This window comes from Hippopotamus amphibius, chromosome 4, assembly GCF_030028045.1.
Source record: "Hippopotamus amphibius kiboko isolate mHipAmp2 chromosome 4, mHipAmp2.hap2, whole genome shotgun sequence".
Classification (NCBI taxonomy): Eukaryota; Metazoa; Chordata; class Mammalia; order Artiodactyla; family Hippopotamidae; genus Hippopotamus; species Hippopotamus amphibius.
The window spans coordinates 186,041,187-186,060,046 of NC_080189.1; the positions used below are offsets into that span (position 1 = coordinate 186,041,187).

At 45.5% G+C, this 18,860-nt stretch overlaps 1 protein-coding gene across 3 annotated transcripts in view; it reads left to right on the forward strand.

Annotated features, from left to right (window-relative positions):
- Nucleotides 1-471: 471 nt before the first annotated feature.
- The window catches only part of KLC1 (kinesin light chain 1), a 63,349-nt gene continuing 44,960 nt past the window's right edge, over nucleotides 472-18,860 (forward strand). Inside the window, exon 1 of one of the 3 annotated variants that reach the window (XM_057730341.1) lies at nucleotides 472-731. The gene's annotated coding sequence lies outside the window, so the exon portion shown is untranslated. Of the gene's footprint in view, nucleotides 732-13,270; nucleotides 13,414-18,439; nucleotides 18,561-18,860 lie in introns of those variants that run through there. The other 2 variants (XM_057730344.1, XM_057730342.1) reach the window with 2 other exon arrangements.

An 18,860-nucleotide genomic window follows, 5' to 3' on the forward strand; every position in this document is an offset into this window, starting at 1 on the left:
CTGTCAGGGTGCAGGTCTCGGGGGCCAGGATGTCGACCGGAGAGTCTAGATTTTCCTGGGGAAAGGCCTTCTGGCCTAGCCTAGCGCCTCAGGACCCTTTCCCTTGGAGGGGCTGGTGAGTGCCCCCTCTTGGGTTCTGGAAAGGAGCACATAAAACACGTGCGTAAACACTATTCCTGATACATGAGTGCGGGAGACGGCCGCGCCCCGGTGCGAGGGCCCGGACGCGGTGCTGACCTGCAGTGCCGGGCCAGCGCCTCCCCCAGGCGGCCTGCAGCGGCTGCCCGCGCGGGGCCGCCCCGGAGGCCCCTCCCTCCGCTCCGCCCCGCCCCGCCCCGCCCCCAGTGCGGCCTGGCCCGGAGCCCCGCCCCGCGTCCCCGCCCAGTCCCGCCCCCCGGCGGCGGGGCGAGGGACGTCACGGCGGCGCGCGGCATTGTGGGGCGGGAGCTCCAAGCCGGGGGAGGGACGCCGAGACGCCATTTTCGGCGGCGGGAGCAGCGGAGCCGGAGCCGGCGGGGCGCAGGGCGGCGGCTGTGAGGCGGAGCCGCGGGGGACAGCGCGCGCGGGCGGCCGGGGATGCTGCGCGGCGGCCGCGCCGGCGCCCCTCGCCTGTGACCGCGGCGCGCACCTGAGGCGGCGGAGGCGGCAGCCCCGGCGGTCCTGCCCCGCGCACGCGCCCGCGGCCTCCCGGCGCTGACAGCGCGAGCGCGCGGCCCCGCGGGAGCAGCACGGTGAGTCGGCGGCGGCCCGGTCCTCCGGCCGCACCCACGTCCCTTCCCGCCTGCGGCCCCTCCCGGGCCGCGGGCCTCGGGCCTCCGGCAGGTGCGTCCCGCTTCCCCCCGGCCAAGGCCGCCGCCCGGGCCCGCGGCCCCCGGCCCCTCCAGGTTCGGGTCCCCTCCGCGTGCCCGCCGCGCTCCGGCCCCGCACCCCCGGCTCGGCCCGGCTGCGGGCTGGGGCGGGGGCTGCCGCCGCGAGGACAGCTGTGGCCCCGGGAGCCGCGCGGCCAGGGACGTGGCCGCCCCGGGAGGGGGACGCGGCGCGCGGGGAGGGGGCGGCCGGCCCGGCTCGCTTTGTCCGAGTCCTTCCCCTTCCTTCCGGCCCCCGCCCTCTCCCGCGGCACCGCCCTGGGCGGACGCGCCTGTCACGCTGGCCGGCGGCCGGCGGGTCGGAGGCGAGCGGGGTCCCTCCCGAGAGTCCAGCGGGGCCCCGCCTGCCCCGCGACCCCTTGCTTCAGTGTCCAGACCCGAAACGCCGCATCCACGGCGTTCGCCTAGGCTGGAGTTGCTCCCGCTGAACTTGCAGCCTCCTGGCCCTGGAAGACGTACTGGGTTGTCAACTTGGGTGCACCTCTTTCCTTAAAACATTAAAATAAAACATGAAAGAATTGAATGCCTGGTGGAGTGGATGGTTCTATAACTTAAGGTTTGTAGATCCAGGCAATTTTGTGTTAGGGATTTTGTATTGTGCTGCTTTTTACTGTTGTGTTAAACAGCCTATTCAGAGTTTACATAGTAAGTGTTTGATAAGGAGTACCTGAAAAAATGATGTTTTTTAATAATATGGGCAGAGAATTTGTGATACACCGTTTAAACTTTGTGAAGGGGAAGTTGGTTCGTTAATTCTTTGCATTATTAGTTATATAGAAACGTTTTTTTTTTTTTTTTGTAGAGCATGACTAAGCCATTGATTAGAATCATTAGTTCAGAAAGCATTGTAATAGTTCAGTGAATCGTTCCATTAGAAATTGGAACAGCCTCCTCAAATCTCATAATCTTATTTAGGACGACCCTCTTTCAGGGACTGGCAACAAGCTTTAGTTAAGGTGGGAAATTTGATTCCCCGTTCTGTTTCCTAAGTACCTCTAAGAGTTCAGTGATACTAAATACTAAAAATATCAGATTGTGTGGGATTATACGTGGAGGGTGAGGATCCTCTCTTAAGAGCCAGTTTCTCCAAGTCATCAAAGAATGCAGCCTCATGTTGCGGTGGTGCCTGGCAGCTCTGTGCTGTCACTGAGGGGTGTGGAGGACCTAGGGTGGTAACCTCACTGCAGCTTGGCTTGTTCACCTAGCTTGGCAGTGTCTTCTAACAGTACTGTAGACAGTGCATAGTAAAGGTAGAAAGACTTGCTTGGGAATCGCCAGCAGGGAGGAGGGAGGAAATGCCACTGGGGAGAGGCACATAGTATCCCAAATATCTCATAGTAAGTAAAAACTCAGCTGCAGTTACTTAAATTATACATTCTTTAAAAAAAATTATACCTTAAGCATGTTTCATAATGTTGAAAAATAGATGCCAGTGTGTAGCTTTCCATATAGCGCTATAAACCATTTCAAAATATAATTGTATAAAAAGAAAACTAGAAATGGAAAAGTCAAAAGTTAAATAAAATGTAGCATTCGTATAACCTGGAAATGTAAGTGAAATATAATAAACCAGAACTTTATTAACAAAGAAGTGATCAGTACAAAAGTACTGATCAAAAGCACAGGGGAAGGGGACTTCCCCGGTGGCACAGTGGTGAAGAATCTGCCTGCCAGTGCAGGGGACGCAGGTTCGAGCCCTGGTCTGGGAGGATCCCACATGCCTCCGAGCACTTAGGCCGGTGTGCCACAACTACTGAGCCTGTGTGCCACAACTACTGGGGTCCCTGCGCCTAGAGCCAGTGCTCCGCAACAAGAGAAGCCACTGCAATGAGAAGCCCGCACAACGCAACAAAGAGTAGCCCCCGTTCACCTCAACTAGAGAAAGTCTGCGCACAGCAACAAAGACCCAATGCAACCAAAATTAATTAATTAATTAAAAAAAAAGTACAGGGAAGTTTTAAGTTAGTTTCATGGCATAGAATAAAAATGATTAGCCTATTAAGATGTGAAAGCAAGGTCTTAAATGTCTGTTAAGAACCAGCTGAATGGCAGGTGCTGTGCTGAGTAGTCAGCGATACGGGGACAGTTGCTGTCCTGGAGGAGCTCACAGTCTGGTACTGCAGGTTAGCTTAAATGCTGTGCTGAGTGCTCTGAGGTGGTGATTCTGGCTGTGAGACTTGAAAAGTGGGATGGGACTGGCATTGGTGGTGCTGCAGGTTGGGAAGGGGCGGGAGTGGATGGATGACATCAGGAAAGGCCATGTGCATTGTGACTGGGGGGACAGGGAATTCCTGAGGACAAAGCTTCTGAGTTAGGGCAGGGCAGCAGGAACAGAGGAACAGATGAATCAGAGAGGCACTGATGGGTTAGGGTGGTCCTGATTTGGGACTGAGTTGAGTGGGGTAAAGGTGGGGCTGCAGGCAGAAGAAGACTATAGGCAGTGTCCAAGCCCAAGCCAACTGCTAAAACCTAAGTGGGATCCTGTCACTGCTCTGCTGAAGTGTTTGCCAGTGTCCTACAAGCACTCCACCCAGTCTTTCCCCCTCATCTTCCTACTCTTGCCCTCATTCAGGTGTGCACAGTCACATCCCGGTTCTGCTCTTCTGGATATCAGTGTGTCCTCACTTCCCCACACACGCCTTAGCACTTCTTACTATTTACAATACTACAGTATTTTACATTTTTCGTTCTTTCTTTTCTTTTTTTTCGGCTGCACTTCGAGGCTTGTGGAATCTTAGTTCCCTGACCAGGGATTGAACCCAGGCCCTTGGCAGTGAGAGCGTGGAGTCCTAACCACTGGACTGCCAGGGAATTTGCTACTTAACTGTTTTCTTATATAGTTTATTATCTGCCTCTTCTGCTTCCATTTGCAGTCTCCGCGAGGGCAGGGTGGGGATTTTTGTCTGGTGTATTCAGTGTCAGTGCGTGGCATCTAATGTGAAGGAACGCATCTAGAATCACTTCCTTGTCTCTAACTTGGGTGAGTCACTGGCAGGTGACACCCACCACGATGGGGAAAATGGGAGGAGGGGATGGTGAGCGTGGGTGTGGGTAGGTTAAATCCACAGTGCTTGTGAGGAGGCCAGGTGGATTACTGGTGAATTGGAGATTCGGGTCTGACGCTCAAGACAGAGATTTAGGCTGAAGATAAAGATTTGAGAGCTTCTGACACTCAGTAGAGATTGTGGAGTGGCCATAAAGGTCGGGAAGCCCGAGACACAGGGAAGAGGAGGTCAGTATCAAATTGGTTAAGAGGTAAGGGAAGACTTGGACAGAAAATCTGTTGAATTTAGTTCTGGAGGGTTATTCATGACCTTTTTTTTTTTTTTTAATATAAATTTTATTTATTTTATTGGCTGTGTTCAGTCTTCGTTGCTGCACAGGCTTCCTCTAGTTGCGTCGAGCGGGGGCTACTCTTCATTGTGGTGCGTGGGCTTCTCATTGAGGTGGCCTCTTGTTGCAGAGCACGGGCTCTAGGCGCGTGGGCTTCAGTAGTTGTGGCACATGGGCTTAATAGTTGTGGCTCACAGGCTCTAGAGCGCAGGCTCAATAGTTGTGGCGCACGGGCTTAGTTGCTCCACGGCATGTGGTATCTTCCTGGGGCAGGGATCGAACCCGTGTCCCCTGCATTGGCAGGCGGATTCTTACCCACTGCACCACCTAGGAAGTCCCTATTCATGACCTTTTAAACTTTTCCTGAGAATATTACTTTCCAAGGCAGGAGGGCTAATTCAGAGATGACCTGCATTTTTTTTCTCCCAAGGTATCCTTGTGTTGTTCTTCCCTGTAGCCTGCTAGTTAATATACTCTTAGATCAAAATTGAATTATGGGACTTCCCTGGTGGCACAGTGGTTAAGAATCTGCCTGCCAGTGCAGGGGACACGGGTTCTGTCCCTCGTCCAGGAAGATCCCACATGCCATGGAGCAGCTAAGCCCGAGAGCCACAACTACTGAAGCCCGTGTGCCTAGAGCCTGTGCTCTGTGACAAGAGAAGCCACCGCCCTGAGAAGCCCGCACACCACAAGGAAGAGTAGCTCCCCTTCTCCGCGACTACAGAAAGCCTGCACAGAGCAACAAAGACCCAATGCAGCCAATAAAATAAATAAATAAATAATTTAAAACAATAAAAAAATAAAAACTATTTGTATTATTGATCAAACGGGGAAAATGTGTTAATTTCTATACTCTTTAGATTGTGGTTAAAAAAGCCCCGAATTTACCATCTTAACCATTTTTAAGTGTATAAGTTCAGTAGCCTTAAATATATTTACATTGTTGTGCCACACATCTCTAGAGTTTTTCATCTTCTGAAATTAAAGCTCTGTATCCATTAAATAACAACTCCCCGTTTCCCCCCATCTCCTTTGCCCCTGGCAACCACCATTCTACTTCCTATTTGTATAGATTGAACTACTTTAGATACCTCATATTTGTCTTTTTGTGATGAGCTTATTTCACTTAGCATAATGTCCTCAAGATTCATCCATAGTTTCTATTCTTTGTAACTAAAACATCATTAAGTTCTAAGGCTTTTTTTGTGTGACATTTATATTAGTTTACTATTTACTATAGAACAAACTGCTGCAAAATTAGTGGCTTAAAACAATAACATTTGTTATCTCATAGTTTCTGTGGGTGAGGGGTCCACGCATGGCTTGGCTGGATCCTCTGCTTGGGGCTCATGGGGCTGCAGTCATGTGTTGGACTGTAGTTCTTGTCCAGAGCTCAGGGTGCTCTTGCAAGCTATTTTGGTTGTGACAGGATTCAGTTCTTTTGGTTGTAGGACTGTTGTCCTGGTTTTCTTGCTGGCTGGCTGTCAGCTGAGGTGTGGCTCTCTTAGCTCCTAGGGGTGGCCTGCACTCCCCTGCCAGCAACAGTGACTTACTTCTATAACCATAGGTTAGTTCTATCTCTTCTAGAATTTCATATAAATGAGATTAAACAATATGTATATTTTGCATTCAGCTTCTTTAACTCAGCATAACCATTTAAAATTCAGCACATGCAGTAGCGTGCGTCAGTGATATGTCCCTTTCTGTTCCTGAGTAGTGTTCTCTTGAACAGGTCTGCCACAGTTTAGCTATTTTCTTGATGTGCATCTCGGGTGGGGAGCACTCATTCTTGTATAGGACTGTGTGGACATACATTTTCCTTTTTTTTTTTTTTTGGCGGTGCCACGTGGCATGCAAGATCTTAGTTCCCCGACCAGGGATAGAACCCATGCCCCCTGCATTAGACGCATGGAGTTGTGGAGTTGTAACCAGTGGACCACCAGGGAAGTCCCCCATTTACATTTCTTTTGCATAAATACTTAGGAGTGGAATTGCTCCTAGAACAGATGTAGGATTCACTTTTAAAGACACTGCCAGTTTTCCACAGAGGTTGTGCATTTTACACTCCCACCAGCAATGTGTGAGTCTTCTGGTTGCTCCATGTCCTCTCCAGCTTTGGTGTTGCTGCCTCATCTTAGTGGCTGCTGGGTAGTGGCATCTTGTGATGGGTTTAGTGAGCGTTTCCCTGATGACTAATGATGAGGAGCACTTATTCACATACTTATTGGCCTTTTGTATACCTGCTGTTGTGAAGTGTCTATTCAAGTCTTTTGTCCATTAAAAAATTGGATTGTCTTTTTATTATTGATTTTAGGAGTTCTTTACCTATTTGGGTATGTGTCTTTCGCCATATGTTGGAAATATTTTTTCCAATCCGGGGCTTAACTGTTTTTTGACTGTGCCTTTTGATAATCAGTAGTTTCAAATTTTGATGAAGTCCACTTTATCAGTATTTTTCTTTTATGGTTCCTGTTTTCTGTTGTCTTCTCTATTTTTATTTTTATTTATTTATTTATTTATTTATTTATTTATTTGGCTGTGCTAGGTCTTAGTTGTGGCATGCAGGATCTTTGTTGCGGCGTGTGAACACTCAGTTGCAGCATGCGTGTGGGATCTAGTTCCCTGACCAGGGATGAAACCTGGGCCCCTTGCATTGAGGGTGTGGAGTCTTAACCAGTGGACCATCAGGGAAGTCCCCTTCTCTGCTTTTAAATTATTAAAAACATATGCTCTTTAGGAAAAACTTATGATACAGAAAGATGTAAAGGTGTGAGTTGTCTCTCTTTTCCCATTTCCTTTCTCCTGAGAGAACTCATTAAAAAATTTTTTTTAATTCCCTTTCTTTAGTTAGGAAAGAAAATTATTCCATATGTGTGTTATTGACTGGCACTTAAGTACATACACTTAGTCTTATGGTTTTATGTTAATCTGCTAACATTTTTCTTTTTGAAATAAAAATCCTTTTTTAACCACAGAACGAATACTCTGTATTCTTTTGCCCTAGTCACCCATAACACCCTCTTATGTATTCTCTTAGTCACCGTGTCTGATGAAGCTGTTTTTCCTTTTTGCTTGCATAGCCAAGGACTTGTAATAGAGACATCCGCATCATTTGGCCTCACTCATCCTTGTTTTACGAAAACACATGTTCTCCTATATTTTCATGTAGTACGCTTCCCTGTAGTTTCTCATACGTAAAATTTGTGTGAGGGGAGATGGACCTGTGGTCCCACAGCAAATTAAATGACCTCCATGCACTCCTGGCCCTGGCCTGGAGCACTGCTCAGGGAGAGGTAGGCGCTTCCCCAGCTGGTGGGGGACCTGGCCTTCTTGTAAAGTTCCTTCCACAGGTGGTGTGATTAGGTTATTGTAGACTTAGAGGATCTCTGTACACAGAGGTGGCCGAGTGCAAAACAGAACCACACTCAGTCAGCTTCCTCAGCAGGATTGTGGGGAATAGTACCCAGAGTTCTGACTGCCTTCATTTCTGATTCTGCAAGGGCATCTACAGTAGACTCACCCAAGAGGCAAATACTTGCTTTTGTTTTATCCAGTGGTTTATAGTTTTGGAATGGAGACAAATTCAGAATAGATATTGTGATTATGGAGTCTTTAATTTTTTTTTTTTTTTGATGTGGACCATTTTTTAAAGTCTTTATTGAATTTGTTACAATATTGCTTCTGTTTTATGTTTTGGTTTTTTGGCCTCGAGAAATGTGGATTCTTAGCTCCCTGACCAGGGTTTGAACCTGCACCCCCTGCATTAGAAGGCAAAGTCTTAACCACTGGACCACCAGGGAAACCCTGGAGTCTTTAATTTTAAAATATTTCACTTTATAGATTTTTCTGATTTTTAGGCCAGCAGGATTCATTCATTGAGTTCATTCTTGTGACTCAAGTTTACGAGAGGAAATAAAAGGATTAGATAAAATTAGGCTAGATCAGAGGAAGATTAGATGGTTCTAGTAGAAAATGATGGCATCAATAAAGTTTCCATTCTGTAACACTTTTTGGCAGGCTCTGGAATTGTCTCTCTCAGCTGCCTCTGTCAGTTTGTAGCCAGAGATGAAATTTCTGGTCAGGAGGCATCTGATAAGAGCACAGACACCCTCTAGTAGGTTATAGTGATTCTTAATGGGTAAAGGGTAGGCCATGTAGAGCTGGATAAAATATATTTATTATCATAATGTATTATATTTAGAAAACAAACTCACTGTTATAATACAAACCACAAAAGGGCATGACATTTGCATTCTCATGCAAAAATGTCATGGTTTGAAAAAGATTGAGACCCTGAAGGAGACTGTTTTGAATTTTGCTCAAATAAGAATCTTAACTTTTTTTTAAGATTTATTTTATTTATTTATTTATTTATTTATTTATGGCTGCATTGGGTCTTTGTTGCTGCGCATGGGCTTTCTCTAGTTGTGAGTGGGGGCTACTCTTTGTTGAGATGTGTGGGTTTCTCGTTACGGTGGCTTGTTGTGGAGTATGGGTGTGCAGACTTCAGTTGTTGCCACGCATGGGCTCAGTAGTTGTGGCACATGGGCTTAGTTGCTCCACGGCTTGTGGAATCTTCCCGGACAAGGGATTGAACCTGTGTACCCTGCATTGGCAGGCGGATTCTTAACCACTGTGCTGCCAGGGAAGCCCGGACCTTAACTTTGTTATATAAACTGGGGGAATGACACACCTTCTCCTTGCTTACCCTCTCCTGCCCCTACCAAAACAAAAACCAACCATCCCCTGGAAATTCTCAAATTATTTTTTTGTCCCACTTTTCAAGTAAGTTGTATTCTCCCTTTGACTCTATACTGTATAATTTTTGTTCTGAAATTTCAGAACCTGAAAGTATGCACGTTTTTACTTCTAACATTACTGTTGATTACTTTGCTTTTTAGTTGCAATAGGTAATGTATTGTGTATTTAGAAATTTTTAAATACATTGAAAAGGGCTTGAGATTTTTGTTTATCAAAAGGGGAGCATAGAATAAAAAGATTGAGAAATGAAGCTGTGACTCCTTGACAAAGCTAAAATAGATTATGTCCCATAGTGGGGTTTTGTGGGGTTTTTTGTTTTCTTTGATCTTTATCATTTAATTTTAAAAAATTCTGGTTGTATTTTGCTGAGATATGATTCATGTATGAAAAAATTCACAGGGTTGTGCAACCATCTGATTCCAGAACATTTTCATCACCCCAAAAAGAAATCCCGTACCCATTATCAGTCACTCCCCATCTTCCTCTCCCTCTAGCCTTTGGCAACTGCTAATCTGCTTTCTGTCTCCATGGACATTTCATAGAAATGTCAGCGCAGTGTTAGCTATGTTGTAGCATGTATCAGTATTTCATTCCTTTTTATTGCCAAATAATATTCCACTGTATGGATATACCACATTTTGTTTATCCATTCATTAGTGATGAGCATTTGGGTTGTTTCCACATTTTTATTATTATGATTAATACCAAAATATTTGTGTACAAGTTTTTTTTTTTTAATAATTTATTTTGGCTGCATTGGGTCTTTATTGCTGCGCATGGGCTTTCTCTAGTTGTGGAGAGCAGGGACTATTTTTCCATGTGGTGCGTGGGCTTCTCAGTGCGGTACCTTCTCTTGTTGTGGGGCACAGGCTCTAGGTATGTGGGCTTTAGTAGTTGTGGCGCTTGGGCTCAGTAGTTGTGGCTCACGGGCTCTAGAGCACAGGATCAGTAGTTGCTCCGCGGCATGTGGGGTCTTCCTAGACCAGGGCTTGAACCTGTGTCCCCTGCATTGGCAGGTGGATTCTTAACCACTGAGCCACCAGGGAAGTCCCTTGTGTACAAGTTTTACATTTGTCCAGCATTTTATTTTTTGGACCATTCACGTGTAAGTTTTTACATAAACATGTTCTCAGTTTTCTTGGGTATATACCCAGGAGGGGAATTGATAGGTCATACATTTAATTTTTTAAGTTTTGACACTTGTATCATTTTACCCACAACACACTGTAATCTTGGGCTCCAGGATACTGAATGTCTTAGTCTGTTCAGGCTGCTATAAGAAAATACCATAAACTGGGGGGCTTATAAACAACAGGAATGTATTTCTCATCGTTCTGAAGGCTGGGAAGTCCAAGGTCATGGTGACAAGAGATTCAGTGTCTGGTGAGGGCCTGCTTTTGTTTCGTAGGTGGTATCTCCCTGTGTCCTCACTGGGGGAAGGGGTGAGGGAGTTCTCTGGGGTCTTTTTTTATAAGAGCACTAATCCCATTCTTGAGGGCCCTACCCTCACGACCTCCCAAAGGCCCTGCCTCCAGATACCATCACCTTAGGGACTAGGTTTCAACATATGAATCTGGGGGGGGGGATACAAACATTCAGATCATAGCACTGAGTATTTCCCTGAATACAACTTGAGTTGTTTTCTACAGACTCATTAGAGGCTCTCTGCGTGCTTCTCCTCACCCCTCCCCTCTGCATCAGGACCTTCCCTGTGCCTGGTGCTCATCAGGGCTTGTGTAGAGAGATGCGCTGTGGGTCTGGCTGGCTGCCAAAGTTTCCCACTAGATCAGCTCAGATAGCTCTTGGAAAAACATCTCAGATGTGATTTTCTGCTACCATTCTTTGCAAGGTGAAGACCTCTGTGTTCTTCCCTCCATCTTACATTTATTTTTCTGTTATGCTTTGCTTGTTTATAGGAACTTCATTTCGTACTTAAGAACTGTCAGAATAACTCACGTTTCTTTCTTGGCTGTTATTCACTCTGCGCATACAGGCCTGTTGCTTTTTTCCCCCACTTTTTAAAAAAATTGAGATATAAGTTCATAATAACATAAAAGTTACCATTTTAAAGGGTACAAGTCAGTGATTTTTTTTAGTATATTCTCTATGTTAGGTAACCACTGCCACCACTAATGTAATTACACGTTCCCTTTTGAGTGCTTGGGTTTCTTTGTTTTGTTTTTTAATTTTCTTTACCATGAGCTTTTTACTCCCTCCTGGCAGAATTTCACATAATAAAACCAGGGGAGGTAAAGTGACCAAGATGATGCTCTTTCCTTCTCTGGCCTTCGCTTTATTTTTGTTAATTTTTGAGAGAGGGGAAAGTTTGTGTTAAAATTTGTCAGACTATTGAAAGTTGTATTGCCTCTTAATTAGTAGACTATCTGATTGTGTATAAGCTCGTTGTCTGTGGTCCAGAGAAAGTGTGGATACATGAAATGATCAGGTGGTAGAGAGGGAAACAAGGTTGTCACATGAAAAATGATAATCTGATATGATGAAAATCTAATCTTTATGATCTAGAGTGATCTTTAAAGAGTGGCTTTAGAATCTAACCAGTTCTGCTTTAATTTTTTGGTCTTATGAAATATTCAGTGCACTCAGCGTTTCTATTCTTGTCTCAGTGTTAGGTTGGCCTGTTTTTATTGTGGCGAAAGTGTCAAATCCTTTCTGTATTTGAGAGTTTAAGAAGTTCCATTGCCTGCAACTCCAGACAGTGCAGTTAGGTATTACTCTGTTTTCTGATTGGTGAACTGTCAGAAGCACAGCAGTGTGGTTACTGAAGCAAAGGTGCATCTGAGCAGAGTGGAGAAAAGTTGGATTCTGTTCCTGTATGGGTAATGTGAGCTTAAATCCCTTCAACTGTCTGTCTCCTCCATTGTAAGTAGGAATTATAGTGTTAGTTGACTAAACTACTTACAGACTTTTTTTATTATTATAAAACAATACACATATGAAAATGCTCAAAAACTAAAATGCTTGGCTGATGTCAGTTTTTTTTTAATTAATTAATTTGTTTATTTATTGGCTGTGTTGGATCTTTGTTGCTGCATGCTGGCTTTCTCTAGTTGCAGAGAGTGGAGGCTCCTCTTCATTATGGGAATTGGGCTTCTCATTGCAGTGCCTTCTCTTGTTGCAGAGCACAGGCTTCAGTAGTTGTGACACGTGGGCTCAATAGTTGTGGCTCTCGGGTTCTAGAGCACAGGCTCGTTAGTTGTGGCACACGGGCTTAGTTGTTCAGCAGCATGTGAGATCTTCCTGGACCAGGGCTCGAACCTCTGTCCCCTGCATTGCTAGATAGTTTCTTAACCACTGCACCACCAGGGAAGCCCTGATGTCAGTTCTTAACACACCTGTTGCATATATATTTTTTCGTTCTGTTTTTATCAAAGTTATACGTATACTTCTTTGTATGCTTTGTATGTTGATTTTAAAAAATAACCTTTTTATTTTAGAATAGTTTTAGGTTCACATAAAAGTTGCTGAGATGGTATAGAGAGTTCCTGCACACCTGCACTCAGGTTCCCCAACGTTAATGTCTTGTTTTACTGTGCTACCTTGTAACAACTAAGGAACCAACATTGGTACAGAATTATTAACCAAACTCCACATTTTGGTTGGATTTTACTAGTTTTCTTCTTTTTCTATCTCAGGACTCCATCCAGAAAACCATATCACATTGCATTTAGCCATCATTTTTCCTGCTCTGTACAGACTTTTAGACTTCACTTGTTTTTGATGATCTTGACAGTTTTGAGAAGTATTGGTCAGTATTTTGTAGAATACTCCTCAATTTGTATTTGTCTGATATTTTTCTCATGGTTAGACTGGGTTTATCATGGATTTGGGGAGGAAGACCACTGGGTCCAGTTTTGGTTTCTAAACCGTTCTATCAAACAAACCAAGGCGCCTTGGACTAATGGCTGATTCTAGTGCTGGACTAGGGAGAATACAAGATGGGCCTGGAATACCTTGTAGTGCCAGAAAATGCTCGAAAAACAAAAGCATGAGCCTGTCAGCGGAGCACAAAAGCAATGGAAAGCACTCCCATGGCCAGAGCTGGAACAGTCTGAGCAACAAAACAGTGTGGTATTTTTAATAATTAGTATTCTTTAGGGATAACCTAAAGGATAAAACACATACTGAGAGTCCATACTGGCATAAATGGTAAGTACGGGAGGGAAGAGGCAGAGGAGAGGCCCTCTCCCAGCCAGGAGACTTGCCCGTAACGGACATTCCCTCTTGAGGGGTTTAACACTCCTGCCCGCCCTTCTGATTGCGGGCTGCACTGAGTGACTTGCTTCCCACAGGTGGAGTCTGAAACGGGTGTGTGGGAAGGTGACCTGCAGGGGGGAGACCGGCACACACGATCCCAGCAAGATGACCAAGATGGACACTGCTAGTTAAAAGTCAGGTGGAGAGCCTGGACTCCTGCTGTGACATGAGGAGAATGGTACACGTACATTTTTAGAGAGTCAAGTAGTTTCATGAGATTGGGTTTTTGCCACTCACTCGCTCCCCCTTTCCCTATCTCCAGAAGTAACTGTTTTCACTTCTTTTAAGTGAAATTATGATTTTTCTATAATTACCACCATTTCTAAATAACATGCTTATATTGCTACCTGATGGTTTTCAGTTTTGACTTCCCGCTCTAGATGTTTAGGACGAACCTGTTTCCCTGCCCTGCCTTACCACAAAGGTAATGCATCCTTTGCATTGCCACAACCTTCCAATAGAATTAGAGTTCACCTTGGTTAAGTCAGTCTTTACCGATTGTATCTTTGTGATGGTAGAAATGCCATAGCTGAGTCATGCAGTAAACTGTGCTTACTTTTCCCTTCAACCTTTTGTTTTCTTAGGAGTTAATACTTTTCTTGTTTTTATTTTCTTACTTTTTTAAGTTAGTGCTGATTCAGCCGCAGTCTCAAGCACTTGTCCCTGTGATTGGTGCAGGGCTCTGTCTTCCTGGTGCTGGCTCCTCGTGTGATCGCTCCGTAGTTTCTTCTTTCTTGGCTTACCCTTTGTTTTGGTTGAGCACATCTTCCAGTAGCCTGAGAGAGGGGGCATGAGAGGTAACATGTTTTGAGACCTGTGTCTGAAAATGTTCTTCTTCTCTTCTCACAGTTGATTGACAGTTTGGCTGGCTGTAGAGTTCTAAATTGGAGGTAATTTTCCTTCAGAATTTTGAAGGCATTTGTTCAGTTGCCTTTTGCTTCCAGTGTTGCTCTTGAGAAGTCTGAAGTCATTCTGGTGGTTTTAATTCTGTCTGCATGATCCACCTCCCCCCAAAGCATGTAGGATATTCTTTTGTCACCACAATTTTCTTTCTTTCTCTCTTTTCTTTCTTTCCTTCCTTTTTTTGACCAGGGATCAAACCTGGGCCCCCTGCATTGGGAGCACAGAGGCTTAACCATTGGACCACCAGAGAAGTCCCACCCAATATTTTCTTTAAAAAATGGTTTTTTGGTAAAGTCTAACCCTTAAGCTTAACAGTGGCTGGCATAGAATTGGGGACTCCATAAATATTTCCTGAGTGAAGGGATGTTGCTGTCTTTGGACTGGTGGATCGCTCACCTTCCCCTTGTGGGGGTGAGGGCCTGGCTGCCTGGGTTGCGCAGGCCCCGCCGTGGCTGAGGCTGGTCCGCCAGCTGCTCTCTGGTGTTGCCTAGCTCAGTTCCCGCGGTCCCCTGCCAGGCTTCTTTGGACATAGCAGCCACACTTCTCAGCGTAGAGACCAGCCTAATACCCACAGAGTTGTCCTCTCTAAATGTGTCAGTTTCTGTTTTTCCTAGCAGGAGGTAATTGTCGTAACTCTGAAGATTTCTCTTTTCGTCACTGGTGTGCTAGAGCAAGTAAAAAACTACTCTCGTCATAAAGGACGAGCTATGCTAAAGACAGATTAAAAGGACAATTAATTTTAGTATATAGCAGGAGCTGTTTTCTGTTTTGCGTGTTACCTCTCTTGGATTACTTCACAGTGGAGGTAAAGCAGCAGATGTATATTTTTGTCTGGTGTCTTTGTTGTACTTGAACGTGGAGCATTCGTGTTATGTCTGTATATCAGTTATTGTCAAGGTCCAACTGCTTACCTTACCTGTGTTAGGAAGAATTTATGATACAAACAGCGATGGTGCCTTGTCCATCTTGTTTCAAGTCTGAGCATGTGGGGACTTAATTACTTTCTTAATCAAGGGCCTGTTTTTTGGTTTCCGAAGGGCAGGACAGCCCTTTGAAAGGATAACATTGTAGTTCTTCGCTTCTGCCTTTTGGGGTGGGTGGTTTGTCAGGGAGCATGTCTGTTTTTATTGTTTTTCAAGTGGCATTTTATTTACTTTTTTTTTGGCTGCTTTGGGTCTTAGTTGCTGGGTGCAGGCTTTCTCTAGTTGGGGCGAGCGGAGGCTACTCTTTGTTGCGGTGCACGGGCTTCTCATGCAGTGTTTTCTCTTGTTTTGGAGCACAGGCTCTAGGTGCCCGGGCTTCAGTAGTTGTAGCACACGGGCTCAGTAGTTGTGGCACACGGGCCCTAGAGTGTGTGGGCTTCAGTAATTGTGGCACGTGGGCTCAGTAATTGTGGCTCACGGGTTCTAGAGCGCAGGCTCAGTAGTTGTGGTGCATGGGCTTAGTTGCTCCACAGCTTGTGGGATCTTCCCAGACCAGGGATCAAACCCACGCCCCCTGCATTGGCAGGTGGATTCTTAACCACTGTGCCACCAGGGAAGTCCATTCAAGTGGCTTTTTAAAAAATTAATTAATTAATTAATTAATTTATTTATTGGCTGTGTTTGGTCTTCATTGTGGTGTGCAGGGGCTTTCTCTAGTTGCAGAGAGCAGGGGCTACTCTTTGTTGCGGTGTGCGGGCTTCTAATTGCAGTGTCTTCTCTTGTTGTGGAGCACAGGCTCTAGGCACCCAGGCTTCAGTAGTTGTAGCACACAGGATCAGTAGTTGTGGCATGTGGGCCATAGAGTGTGTGGGCTTCAGTAGTTGTGGCATATGGGCTCAGTAGTTGTGGCTTGTGGGCTCTAGAGCACAGACAATAGTTGTGGCACACAGGCTTAGTTGCTCCTTGACATGTGGGATATTCCTGGACCAGGGCTTGAACCCATGTCCCCCTGCGTTGGCAGGTGGATTCTTAACCACTGCACCACCAGGGAAGCCCTCAAGTGGCATTTTAAAAAGAAAATTGTTTTATTTTTAGGTTACAAAATGCTCCAGTCAGGATTTAATTGGGGGTCTGAATGTGGAGATAGGCTAGGTTCTTAACAGTTTTCAGTTTATATCCTCACAGTGTGGTCAGATGAGTGAATGATTGCAGTAAACCCTTGGACATGAGACGTGTGTGTGTGTGTGTGTGTGTAATTTATTTTACTGAATTGTAGTGTTAATTTCTGCTGTACAGCAAAGCGAGTCAGTTATACAGATATATGTTCTTTTTCATACTCTTTTCCATTATGGTCATCACAGGAGATTGAATATAGTTCCCTGCACTCTACAGTAGGACCATGTTGTGTGTCCATTCTATACGTGATAATTTGCATCTGCTAACCCCAAACTCCCAGTCCTTCCCTCCCCCATTCCCCCAACCCCCCCCCCCCCCCCCCCGGCAACCACAGATCTGTTCTCTCTGTCTGTTGAGATTCATGTATATTAAAGATACCTATCAAAAATGTTATACTACCCGATAACAATTGCAGAGATTGAGTCAGTATCTGAAATAATGGGGATAAAAATAGCCCTAAAATTAAATAAAAGTAAAACTTAAGGTTTAGGACTTTTTTTGTCTTCATTGTTTTAGTTAGTGACTCTTGTCATCTGCAGACAGCGTAGAGAATTAGTTGGGGATGTGAATCCTGAGGTTTGGAACTTAGTAGGCCATAATAGCTTTGTCTGTTGGTCGTGGATTTAAGAGGTTTGATACGAAGAAGGGCTTCTTAACATTTTAGGAATTTATTTCAGATGTTAGATTTCTCAGGTTCTGCCTTAGAGGTTATGCATTTAGTATTTAGTTCTTTTGCTTTCCCAGAGCAAATAATGGGATTTTAAAGAGTTCTCTTTTTGGAAATAAAAGCACAGTAAACGATTTCACACAGTTAAGTAGAATAACCTGAGGCCAGATGTGGTGTGTGTTGCTTAGAGGGGCAGGGAGTATGTTTGAGCCTTTACCACGTTCCAGGTCAGGTGTGTCTGTGCCACTTGACGTGTGGCGAGGTTGAGGCTCCAGTTCACGTGGCAGTGAGAGGAAGAAAAGGTATGGGGTTGGATTTGGATGCGCTGCCACTGAAGCTGCTTCACGGGTCATTGCGCCCATGTTTGTTGAGCACCTGCGCGTGCCAGGGCTGTGCTGGCTGATTCTTGGTTCCACCGAGTCACCCTCAGTAGTAGGGTTGGAGGGAGGGCTGAGGGCTGACAAGATAGAATGTCAGAGACCGCCTAGACCTCTACCTTAACCCTTTGAGCTCTTTACTGCCATGGGCTGCAAAATAGTGTTTCCTCAGAAAGGTAGCTTCTAGATCAAACTTTAGTAGGAGGTTTTTTTTGGCCACATCTTGTGCTTGTGGGATCTCAATTCTCCAGCCAGGGATCAAACCTGGGCCCATGGCAGTGAAAGTCCAGAATCCTAACCATTAGGCCACCAGGGATCTCCCTGGGAGTTTCTTATTTTAAGTAAACTCTTAGTCTTTTTTTTTAGTTCTCTGCCATTTTATTCATAGAACGCTCTTTACTTTCACTTATATACATGTAGACCTTTACCTAAATTTTATTCTAGTTTCGTGTGGGTTTTTTAACCTTTAATTCTTTATTCAGTATGGAATTCATTTTAGTGTATAGTGAGGGTAGGGATGCATCTTTTTTCCCCCTGAATAGCCAGTTGCCTTAGCGCTGTTTTTTTAATTTAAGATTTTATTTATTTATTTATTGTCTGTGTTGAGTCTGTTGCTGTGTGCAGGCTTTCTCTAGTTGCGGAGAGCAGGGGCTACTCTTCATTGCAGCGTGTGGGCTTCTCGTTGCCGTGGCTTCTCTTGTTGCGGAGCATGGGCTTTAGGCGCGTGGGCTTCAGTAGTTGTGGTGCACAGGCTTAGTTGCTCCGTGGCATGTGGGATCTTCCTGGACCAGGGCTCAAACTCTTGTCCCCTGCGTTGGCAGGCGGATTCCTAACCACTGCGCCACCAGGGAAGTCCCAGCGCTATTTTTTATATAACCCACCTTTGATTAGAATGGCTTAGCTTAGAAATGAGAGCACTGTGGAGCAATATTAATACATGTGCCATTGTGCGCTTCCCTCTGAAGACGCAGGTGTGTAAAGTTGTATTCATGTGATGGTGACTTGGATGGAAACTGTTAACAGTTGTGGCTCACCTGAGGAGTAGCGTGAGGTGTGAGCTGGGGAGATGGAAGATTTGGAGAGTCCTGTGCCTGTAACACAATATTTGAAATGTTCTCTTGTGGTGGAGGTAGTGAATGTATTTTGTGTTTGTTTTAGAGGGAAGAAGTTGGCTTAATGGGTAGAAGTTACAAGGAGGGAGATATCAACTCAACAAAAGGAATAACTTTCCAATTAATACTGGAGCAAGCTAACAAGGAGCTGACCATCTTGCAGAGTGGTGAGCTATATAGGGAGTGTGCAGACCTTGAGCCGTCATTTGTTAGGGGCGTTCCTGATTCCTTAGCTCCCAGTTGGGGGCGGGGAGGGGGGGGAGGTGCGTTGCGTGGTTCCTCTGTGTCCGTCAGCCACTGTGCTCAGTGCTGCATGTGCACTCGCCCGTGTTCAGAGAAGCGTGGTGAGGGAGGTCTGCTAATCACCGGGACCCCTGGAGGTTTGGGGACCTCCCCCATGCTGCGGTGCTGGCTGGTGGCAGAGCCAGGCCCCGTGCTGTCCACAGCAGCTGTCATCTCATTTCTCA